Raw genomic sequence first — 12,130 nt, forward strand, 5'->3', positions numbered from 1 at the left:
CATGTCCCTGTATCATTGCTGGCATGTGACCCTTTTCCCTTTCTCAGTGTCCAAGTGCCATTATCCCAATTTAAATGTCTGCATCTTTGTCCCAATGTCACCATCCCAATACCTGTGTCCCTGCATACGTTTGTGTCCTGGTGGCAGTGTCACGGAGTAGGTATGTCTGTGTCATCATGGCAGGAGGGTACTTCCCCCTGGTGCTAGTGTTAGTATGGATAATCCTGTGTATTTATATCCATACCAGTGAGCTTGTGTCAGGGTCTTAGAATCAGAATCTCTATGCCCCTCCCCTAATTAGTATTAAATGAATGTTCAGTATTGGTGCCCCAGTGCCTCTGTCTGCCTGGGAGTTTCCCTCTATCAGTGTTGGTGCCAACGACCTAGTGTCAGTACCTCCATGTTGGTGTTCATGTGGCTGTATCTCAGTGTCAGTGACCCATGTCAGTAACCTCATGTTGGTACACCAGTGTTGTCACCACTCAGTGCCCTGTGTCAGTGCCCCTGACTTGTGTGGCTTTCCTGGTGTTGTTTGCAAACATCACTATTTTTATGTCAGTATTCCACTATCCCTTTATAAATGTCTCTGTTTTACTTCCCCTTGTCCCAGCAAAAGTGTTTGTAACCCTTCTCAATGTTGCTGTGTCATTGTCCCATTATCAGTATACCCATGTCAGTGTTGAGTTCCTGTGTCAGTGTCTAATTATCTCTGTGCCTTGTGTTGATGTCACCGTGTGATTGCTTGTGTCAGCGTTCCATTGTCACTATTTCAGTATCCTTGTGTCCTAGCATCCCTTGGTCAGTGCTCCTCTGAAACTGCCTGTGACAGTGCTCAACATGTTTTAGTGTTTGCTCCTCATGTCAGGGTTCCAGGGGCCTTTTTCCATGTGAGTATTGCTGCTCCTTTTTCAGTGCCCTGTGTGCCAGTTCCCTAGCGTCAGAGTTGATGTATCTGTGTCACTTTCCTAGTGTAAGTGTCCATTTACCAGTTCCCCTGTCAGTGTCTCCTAGCGGGTTTCCTAGCGCTAGTCTCGCTGTGTCACTGTACCCACTTCAGTGTCCCCATGTCTGCGCTGGTGCTCCTGACGCAGTGTGACGGGGACAGTGTTTGTGCCTTAGCTGAGACTAAGCAAGCGAAAGACACCCCTTTACATGTAGTAACCAGACACATGCTGAGACATAGACCACATGGATACTCATGTGTAACTGCAAAGGAGTTGCTTGAAATGCCTCCTGGACACCAGTAGCGACTAGCGAGTTGTCAGAGAGGTGGGGTGTCGGGAGGTGGGGAATGGGGATGCAGGGAAAAATAAAATTAAAAATAAAATACTTACCTGCTCGCCGCATCGCGCTCCTCGCTTCTCCAGGCACGGGCGCCCAGAGTGGACTGTGGCCAATCCTGACACAGCTTTCATGCTGCTGAAAGCAGGGCCAGGATTGGCCTGAGCGTCAATCTTCTGTGCTCCCACACCGACTGGGAGCTTGTGCCTGCGCTCTCCAACCGGGCAATGCAGCTAGGGTCAGAGAGAGCTTCACTGGGCATGAGGGTTTGGCCGGCCTGAGACGGGCAGCCAAACCCACATGCGCAGTGAAGACAGAGCCCACCACTCCCCCTCCAGCTTGCCACCACCCTGGCCCCGCCCCAAGCCTTGGCTTTGAGAGAAAAATAAAACAATAATAATAAACGAGTTTATTATCGTTTTATTTTTAATTTTTTCGGCTGATGGCAGGTTGGGCGACGTTCCTCCTCCATAGCGGAGGAGCCACCACTGCTGAACACTCCATGGAAGTAACTCTCTGCGCTTCCTTCTTTCGAGCTACGCCAGTTAGACTTTAAAATGCTCACAGGTCCTGCCCATGGTTATTGCTTCCTATAAAATGCAGGAGGTGCAGTGGTATCGGGGCACAGAGGTTTGAGGGACCCGCTGTACCCCAATTATATCGTTTTTTTAACTACCAAAGACAAAGGGGACTCATTTTAGTTACCTGTTTAGAGGCCTACGTTTTTTTTTGTACTGCAAATATGCAGTCTGCCTACTACTCCCTTCATCATTTTCTTTGTAATGTGCAAAGCTTTTAGGTGGTAATGTGTTCTGGTGATACATGATTTTCTACCGTGGAGTGCATTCGGCTCTGGAATTGGAGTGATAAATCCGGCAGCCCTGGGAGGATACAATCTCACGTCCACAGAAAGAATATTTTTAAGTAGTAAGTACATTATTTTACATTTACATGCTTACGAATTCCCGTGGTTTTACTTGATAAAAAAGGCGTTTTACTTGCAGCGATTTGTCCCCGTTGGGCAGGATATTATGTATGTAAATATTTTTATGTAGTTCTAAAACCTCAGTGATCGTGTCTCGAAACTCTATTCCTTTCATTCAAATGCTTTAAATGTTAGTGGGTATTTGATGCTAATGTAAAATAATGTATTTGATAGTTGTGCCCTTGCACATAGTTGCTTTGTGGGCATTTTTCGTCAATTCCTATGTATCCTGATAAAGAAAAATTGAGTATTCTAAATTTTTTAAATGTGTACGATTTGTTCACAGGCACGAAGGCAGAGAGGGAAGGGTACTTGCTTGATCAGGAAACAGCTCCTAATCTTCTGAGTATAGAGAAAAGCACACCAGACTCTAGATGCAAGCCTCCAAAGTGGTCCTGCAAACATATTATCAAAGGGAGCACGATTTATGTCCATGCACCATGTTGAAACGGAAAATATCAACTATCACCTGGTGGATGTAATGATTGTTGGGATAGGTAAGTACCTGGCAAGTAGAACAGTTGTGTTCACCTGCCAAGAGTACCCGTGGGCCCCATAGGCCCGATCCAGCCTTTTGTCTTTCTCTAGGCACTCTTTCAGGGTAGCTGATGGCAGAAGATCACACCTCTTTCTGCCTCTGTTGGGGGGGGTGGGGGGCTCAGCATGGAGACTGCCCTGCTGTGAGGCGCATCACTCTACCCAAAGGCTCTGTCTGGAGAGCATCCCAGAAAGGACCATTGAAAGGAGAACCACCCAAACTGGTTTTGAAAGTGCAGACAGTGGATCCGCATCTCCTGCCTATTTTTACCATATCAAAATAGGACCCAATTTTTGTTCTATTTCAAGGTTCTCTATAACTCTGTGCAACCAGAGCTGGTGTCTGCCTAACAGGCACCTTTCCTGAGGTGAGGAAACATCACCTAAGTCTAACCATTGCTGAAGAGCTGTTCAACTATCCTGAAACACCTAGAAGCCAGCAATTCGGTTGAGAGAGGGAAGGAACCTGCCAACCCTGCATGAGTATAACCTGCCAAGCAGAAGCAAGGAGCACCATAACCCCAGCATAGTGTATCTGCCAGAAACATTCTACAGAGAGCGATCTGTGTGCCCGATGTCAGTGAGCTACAGTCTCTCCACTTTGATTCCTGTCAGAAATCATGAAAACACGGCATTTCATGAGCTGCTATGTCTTTATCGAAGATAGAGCATGACCTGGTACACTGTGCCTGCATAAAAGGTGTGATGTGAATTGAAGTCGCTGAGCAACCTGAAGGTGCAGCTACATGAGCTGAGCCCTAGTCACCTACTAGCAAGTAAGGCATGTTTGGGAAGACATGTCCTGAGCAAGCCTGGCCTGTGTGTGATGGAACCGATCAGCCCAAGTGAGGCTGCACTGTGCACCTGCCAACTAGCTGGTGTGCGAACCAGGCTTCCCCGGAGAAGCAGTTCCTGGCAACCAGGACCAACCTCCATTAACAGAGAAGCAAACTTCCAAGGAGCCAATCAGGAGCTGCTGGTTCACTCTCACCTGGAAGAGAGAGAGCAGATGAGCAAAGAAGGATCCAAACAAGGACTGAGAGATTTGCTGGGTGAGAGACTGTGAACGAGGAATAGGCTGCATGCATTCATGAGGGTTTGGGAGTAATCTGAACCTGAGCCTAGTCACGCTTGATTTTGATCCAGGGATAGGAACTTATTGGACTACAAAGGGAGACCAGAGACAATAGTGAGAAGACGTACGGGCATGCTACAGCACCCAGGACACTAAAACTATGTTTTGCACATTCTCTGTGTGTAGTATTTAATTCTAGATTGCATTAAAGTACCTTTCTTCTTGAAAATCAACCACTTAGTTGGACATTCCTTTATTGCACTAATGTGTATTTGTTGACTGCTGACCAGGAGTATCCCCACCCTACCTGTGACTGCTTTCCATCGCTACCACTGAGAGTCAGGTACTAAAGGGGTTGTACTTGACCCAGTTTGCAGAGCCATAGCGGGATGGACCTGAGAATATGTAAAGTAAAAAACCTCAACCCCATTGTTGAGGCTCAGTAGCCCCTGCTTGCCCCCTTGGCTCCACAAACGGTGTCTGAAAGCGATTCTTTGTTTCTTTTCTTCTAGTTTCTACAGGTAGGCCACTGTGAACATTGAATACTCATGCAAGTACAGAAATGCACAATCCTAGACAGTAGTGAGCAGAAGCCTTTCCCTGAGACAGAAAATATTCTTGTACCTCGGTTGGATGCAAATTGAATTGATCAGGTACACAAGTTCCTTCCATGAGCAATAGCATGAAAATGAAGTTACTCTAATTTTTCACGTTTATGGACTTTTGAGGTAATTTTTAAAGCAGTCATCAGCAACTCCCAGATGTCTATTCTTATTGTATGTTTAAATTGTCCAAGACAATTAAGTAATAAGTATAGTCTAAGACAAAATAAATCTTCCCAACCATACTTTGAAGATGAAAACATCAAAATCACTTCTTTTCACTTATTTCATATCCAGAACACACCCACCAGATATCAGGGTGCAAGGTCTGCAAAAGAAAACCTAAGAACCCTTGAATTATCAAGTTAAAGTTGATTCACTGCCTTAACTTTCAACCCCCAGAATAGTGACAAGAACAATGTGAAGGATGGAATGCTTGAATCAATCTGAGCCATTGGCAATTGTAAGAAAACAGGCATTTTTTCAGTACACTAAAGACTGCTAACCAGGCCAGTGCTCTCGACCTAATATTGACACATGTGAATTGGCAACCCCAATTGGCAAGGACTTTAACCCCCTTTATAAGTCCCTAGTAAATGGTAGCAAGAGTACCCAGGGCATTGGAGTTAAAGGGGTCACCAGGGCCTGAAGCACTGTTGGTGCCACCCTGAGTGACCCAGGTAAACAGATCACATCAGTCCTGCCATTGCAGACGGTAGGAGCAGTGCAAACTGCTCAAACACAATGTTGTCTTCATCATCATGTGTGGCAAGGTCAATGCACTATTTTTAATATATGCCAGTCACCCATAAGGGAGGCCTCCTGAGCCCAGGAAAGAGGGTGTATAATATTAAAGGTGAGGACATATACATGCAATCTTACATGTCCCTATAGTAGCCTTTTCCATTACGGTCAATTATAAGTGACCAGTGGTCCATAGCCTAACATGGGCCGGCAGCCGAGCACCCAAGCACCCCGGAGATTGGCAGTTCCATTATGGTACTGCCAAAATATCTCATGTTTGGTATCAAGCAACTTGCCTCATCACGCTGACATGAAACTCCTGCCAAGGTTGATGCGGCATGCTCCCAGGTGGCTACCTTGGAGGTTGCCCACCTGGTTGCCCCAGCCTTTCCTGTGCTCTGGCTGTCAGCCCACAGCTGCTGCCACCAAGACAGGGATCGGACCCCCCTGCCAGGAGGTGTGAACTCTCCCATGAGTCAGAAACAATGGCCTAGACGGGAAGTAGGTCCCACTTCCCTCCCTGACAGAATGGCTAGTGTAGTGACACATCAAGGCAGTGTCAAAGCCTTCAGTCAGTGGAGTAGCAAGCACTTTGGCTGCCCGTGGCGGTCCCAGTGTTTGCCGCCCCGCTGCAGCCGATCATAGAGCGGGGTGGGATGGGGGGATGCTGGTGGTATTTCTTTCCATTTGTCGTCCGAGAACGGCAGGTAAGAGCGGGGGGAAGGCTGCGCTGGGCACACCCCCACCGCTCCCCCTTGCTACGCCACTGCCTTCACCGCCTGTGATATGCAACCAAGCTGCCTCATCGCCCAGGCACATTTGCACCCGGGCAGATGGGAAAATGAGGTATTCAGGAGGTGTACACCCCTAGAAGGTTAGTCCCACATCTAGGGTGGGCTACTTGGTCTGTACAGCTGAGAACGGTTTCTGCAATTGTTAGAAGCAGCAGAATAGAGGATTCTTGGTAGAAAAGGTGATACCCCCGATGTAGTCACCTCAGGGGCGGATTAGCTGCTGGCGCTATAAACACAATCGCACTTGTACCCGCACCACTAACAGCCCTAAATGTAGGATTTAAGGGTCACCCTTGACACCAGAACCTCAGTTCAGATCTGACTTACTACAAAAGACAGAGAAGAGACCTGAGTCTGCAACAACAGGAGCTGCACAAACTAATTATACCCAGAATATGTGGCAACCTTCCAGAAACTTCACAACTGCTGCTTGTCCTTGACCAAAGACTAGTTCTCCCAGACAGAGGGACTCCTTTAAGAGCCAAAAGCAACTTCAGACTCCTCTGGACTAGTACACTAGTCCCTTGGACACCGCAGGTAAAAACAATGTACTGGAACCAAAGAATCCCTGGCAATCGAGCCCTCCGAGGGATCACCCAAAAGTATATGGTCCGGGTCATCGTTTGACATATAGTCCTGACTGCGTGCATGTTTCTGGCAGCTGCCCTTTTCCTCTTGACATCTAAATAATTTTCTACTGATCCTTCCACTTCCAAGGTTTGTTGGTAGCCAGTCTGGTAGCCACCACCTTTACACAAGACTACACCTTGAGGAAACATCTCAACACCTTTCTCCGACGCCAGCAGTGGCTTTGTTGTCGACTTTTTGTACCCATTTCCTCACCATCACAGTGTAAGCGATAAAACCAGTTCCCCCGTGCCTCCCAATTCAGCACCAAGGACAGCTAGGACAACTCTGCACAAGGGCTTCTCGAGCCAGGTAAAATTGAACTGGCTGTCATGGCTTGATCTTGGGACCCGCATCACCTTTACCCTATTTGGGTTCCACTCAAATTGACCTGCAAGTAAACAATTGTCACTAGTGCTTTTTCCCGTTGAGTGCAATGATAATGTTTTGTACTGATTTTCTTCTAAAATCCATAACTCCGCTGTGAGAAGTTGGCCTGGCATATGCTGTCCTCTAGTTATAGGGGACACCTTGTACCAGTCCAATTCGACTCTTATGGTGATAGGTTAAAGACAACCTTTAAAGAAAGCTATCCTAGTGGTAGCTGTGGAGAGCAGCCTTCAGGCTAAGACTTGAAGGAGTGTTAAGCTTATTGTTTTACCATAGATAACCTCTTGAATAACCAAATGAAAGAGTAGTCCACACAGGTATATATATAAAATATATGTATTTATTCTAGGAATAACCCCACTAGTCTCTTTACGAGGCTAGAGGTGAAGATACAATTCAAACAAGCATTGATAGTTACAATAAATAACACTGGAATCACAGGGCCCCAGGGGGGGACCAAACCATATATCAAAAAAGTGGTATAAGAACCACAACAATTCTACAGACAATGCCTAGGGAATTTAGGGTCGCTGGCCCCTTGTGACACTACCCAAGGTAGTGAGGAAGGGGACCCACGGGAGACGCGAGCAGTGGCTAAAGCTACTGTCGGGATCTCTATTAAAGCCTACGGAGAATGTCGTGGTTGAATTTTACAAGTTTAAAAACACTTCTAGCAGGAGTTCAAGTTCAATACTTTAGAGTTAAGCTTTTGAAGGGCCCACACCCACGAGAGTACCGAGGTACCACTGTTACCTGCCCCAGGGAAGCCGGGTGCATAGGTCGTTTTCGATGTCGGGTCGCGGGCTGATTTTCAATGGCAAAACGTGAAGAACTGCTGCTAGCCAGAAGCGTCGTCTTTGTCATGAAGAATGAAAATGTAGATCTTGTAGAGAAGGACCTGAAAGCAGAGGGGACAGAGTCTGGGTCACGGCACAGTGACCAGGGGGCTCAAGAGAAGGAGCCCTGCAATGTCGGGTGCTTCCAGGTGGAAGAGGTGTAGCTTGGATCGTCCGCCACGGGGTCCAAGAGGCGTCAAGGAAGGCCAGCTTCTGGAAGGCAACTGTCCCATGAAGGATAAGGGTTGCTGCGGTGTTAGTGTCCGGATTGGATCCACTAAGCCTTGGCAACCGCAACCCACGCAAGAAACACAAAACTGCTACTGGTGCAGACCCACGAGGTCTGAGCGAGGTCTCCAGCAAGGAGACTGAAGAGCAGGCCTGGAGCAACCAGGGGAACTCTTGGAATTGAAGATTGACCTCCGCTAGGGCCCACAAGTTGAGAGACAAGGGACTGCGGGAGGCAGCAATTTGGCGTGCGTAAAGATGCGCCCACGGGTCGCCGGAGCGGGCTAGGGCGTCGATATTTGGCACAGATGATGCTGAGAGGTTAGCTCAATAATGGGCCAATGCACAACTTCCCCACTTGTCGGGGTCGGGTGCTGTGCAAGAGGTGGCCGGTGTCCTGGGGTATTGGGGATCTCAGCACCCACGGGGTCCACGCTGCTTAGCTTTGCTGTGCACACTCACTGGCCTCTGGGATGCTTGGAAACCCACCTCAAGGTAGGAAAGAGTCGTCGATGTCCGTAGGAGCAGCGAGGTTCCAACTGGGTCACTTGCAGTGTTTCAGGTGCCTCCCAAGCAGGGGGGTAACTCCTTTACCCCAAGGGAAATTTCTTCAGTCAGCTGTGCGGCAGCAAGTCGAAGTTCAAGTCTGTGAAGTTCAAGAATAATCTGAGGCTCTGGGGACCCTGTATTCACCTTTATCCAAAGATTAAGGGAGTGTCCAGATCAGAGCCCACCAATGAGAGTTCAGGCGGGAAAGGGTGGCTACACCCTCTCCCCTTTGTGTGGTTTCCCACCTGGGCAGGGGACAGGATGCCCCTGAACCGGTTTGAGGCGGTGTATGCAGAAGTAGGCACTGGAGAAGCCTACGTGCATGTCTGAAAGGCATCCTATGGTGCACCCACCCAGTTCCAATCTACATAGTCTGTCTGGGGAGGTGGGAGCACCTCCCTGCAACAAGATCCCTATTGTCCAGCTGCCGTGGCTGGAGTTCTGCCCAGCAACAGGCAGCCAGAGTAGTGTGGGTGGCGGGTAGCATCCATTTTGTACTACGTGTGCACTTTTAAATTGGTGTCTAAAATCTGCCGCTTTTACCATATCGCCCCTCTAGCAGGGGGGAATCATGCCCTCACTCCCATGGTTGGATTGGGGGTATGATTCCTACATGTTTGACACCAAACACGACATTGTTCTGTGCAGCCACTCTCAAGTTATCACGCTATCGCGATTACTTATAATGCGGTTAAGAGTATATGGTATGGCTGCACTACAAACAACCCAGCAATAGTTTTACGAAGGTTGCAGAGGGGCCCTACTCAGGTAGGGGTTCCCCCTCACACATATCTCAGCACCCTGCCTTGTATGATTAGCAAGGCCTGCCTTAGGGGTGACCTATGAGGATATATGTGTTGTATTAAGTGGGATACAGGATACCTATATCCCTGCAAGGGGTGCAAGCACCACCTTACCCAGACTACAGTAGTGGTCTGGTGGTGTCAGTTTGTATGGCTGTCCCAGGGGTGGCACAATAGGTGTTGTAGCCTTTGGTAGGCGTCTGAGGGACCCATGCCCTGGGTACCTATGGTACCATCTACAAGGGGCTGACAGGGTGTCCTCAGTATCCAATTGGTATGTACCTAGGGTACTCACATCAGTTTAGGGAGGAAGCAGATAGGCTGAGGTCCTGGATAGCAGGATCCCAGCCAAACTAGTCAAAAACCATTCAAAAACCAGGCAAAAAGTTGGGGGCAACCATATAGTCAGATTCCACCTTCCTACATCCGCTTATACTTATTCATTTGACTTTGTTTTGGTGTCTAAATTTATATAAAAATCGGCTATAATTTTATAAATTGGTTTTGGATTTCTTTTGTGTTGTGTCAATTACTTATCATGCATGTTGGTACTCTGAAATGTTTAACACATGTTCCTCTAGTAAAGCCTGACTACTCTTTGCCACTCTTCCAGGACTAAGCGAATGATTCATTATTGTGAATCCAAGGACCATCTTTGGAGTATTGTGAAGCCTAACCAGCATCATTACTTAATACTCCAACTTCCTACAGCAATCACTCTGGCCGCATTTCAGTCAATTGTGTTTTTTGTCCACCATGACACTATAGGCAAAGACCCTTTTTATGCAAATCAGTACAGAGCCTGCTCCTCATAGGGAGAGTCCGTCCCAAACTTCCACGCAAGGTCTCCCTCCAGAAAGGACAACAAGCAACCCCAGACTGGTTTCAACCTACTTAGGTCTCATCAGTCAGGTATAACATGCATCTTATGGCACAGCAGCACAGGGCCCATGTCTGGGCATCATTTTTGCACTTAGGGTGTAAACTGCAACAACAACAAAAGTGATGATTGTAGTGCTTGAATTAATCTGAGCCACTGGCAATTACACAGGGCAGCATTCTAGTCCATTGTTTTTTGCCCACCATGCCAGTCTAATGAGGCGCCAAGTTTGCCAGTGGCTGAGATTGATTCAAGCATTTCATCCATCACTTTGTTGTTGTTCCAACCCCATGTGCAATCAGAGAGTTATGATGTGATGTATAATACAGGATGAATACTACAGGAGTGGAGCAGCCTGGTAAAAGATAGCTATACACCCTCCCTTTCAAATGCTTAGGTTTACATTAGGAAGTCTTTACGGATCGCCAGAGTAAATCTTTAATAAAGTGCATAGACGTATATTGTGTCATAGTCACATTGCATGCAAATTAAAGTGCTGTCCCTGAGCTTTTAAATACATCCGAAGCTCAATGTGAAAACCATTGCCTATGTGCGTACGTCACTGTTCTCTCAATTTTGGTTGTCATCATCTTTTATGACGCCTGTGTATGAATATTCCACTGAAATGCAGGTATTTTCCTTTGCCTTTCCTTGCCTTGCAAACCTTCATACATGAATTGATCTTATTGACCAGTCATTGTATAACTAATATATTTCCATTTCATAAATATCTGAATTATGGTAACAGAACAGTCATTAGAATGTGTTTCCATGTGTCTTCCGCTACTATTGCATGTCTGAGACATTTACTCAACTTTGTAGAAGAGCGACTGTGTGAACTTTACCACGGCTTACTCTGACATTGATTTGAAAACGCCCTGCTATCCTATAAGCAATGGCCCATGCTGTCTACGAGCACACTGAAGCAGTTCACCCTGGGTCCCGCTCTACTGGGCACTGCATTACTAGCGCGCCAGGCATGCACCTCTTTCCTCCTCCATAATTCCTGATGTTCTGTGATGCCCCAGCCCACCAATGACACGAATGCCCATCCAAAGAGACATCATCCCTATCAACTCATGTTTAGACCCAACACTGGTCAAGTCAAGGACTCAAGTGAAATATTGAACCAAGTGTCAAGAATAAGCCTTATCCCAGGGGTCTCCAACCTTTTCTTTATTGAGAGCTACTTCAGCACAAGAAAAGTCCTGTTGAGCTACTAGCAAATTTTATCACTGTAAAATATTGACAGCACATGCAAACATTACACTATGACCACCCTAAGCAGGATTATCATAGTTTCACCCAAGTATTCCAGGTGATAGTACCAGAAGAAATGCTAGGGAAACATTTATCAATATTAAATGCTAAATGCCCCCACCTGACTGATAAAGTAACATTCAAATCTTCACATGCCTTGTGGCACAAAGGACATAACCAAGTCTCCTCAATTCAGCTTGACTTATCTTTGAAGTATCAACTTTAAATGTATTTTGGAATTGCAACCTTTTGTCTTCATCAGCATATCAATTTCTGAAAATACACAGATTTTTCTATCACCACTTTCCATTTTGGGCAAACAAACTAAATTTTCCTGAAGAAAACCCTTGTATGAAAAAAATGCCTTTAAAATACACTTTTTCATTATTAGGAAATACATAGTCCCCAAACATCAGCTAGTCATTTTAAGTGGGCACTCGATTGTACAAATGCCTCACATGGACAGACTGCTGCAAATGCTCAGGTATTACAGTCATAATCCATAGCACCGTAGCACAGAGGGCGACTGTATAATGCAA

General features: G+C 46.7%; 1 protein-coding gene across 1 annotated transcript in view; it reads left to right on the top strand.

Annotated features, from left to right (window-relative positions):
* LOC146821651 (uncharacterized) overlaps window positions 1-12,130 on the top strand; it is a 2,850,214-nt gene that overhangs the window by 1,287,960 nt on the left and 1,550,124 nt on the right. The window lies entirely within an intron of this gene.

This window comes from Triturus cristatus, chromosome 6 (assembly GCF_964204655.1).
Source record: "Triturus cristatus chromosome 6, aTriCri1.1, whole genome shotgun sequence".
Lineage (NCBI taxonomy): Eukaryota > Metazoa > Chordata > Amphibia > Caudata > Salamandridae > Triturus > Triturus cristatus.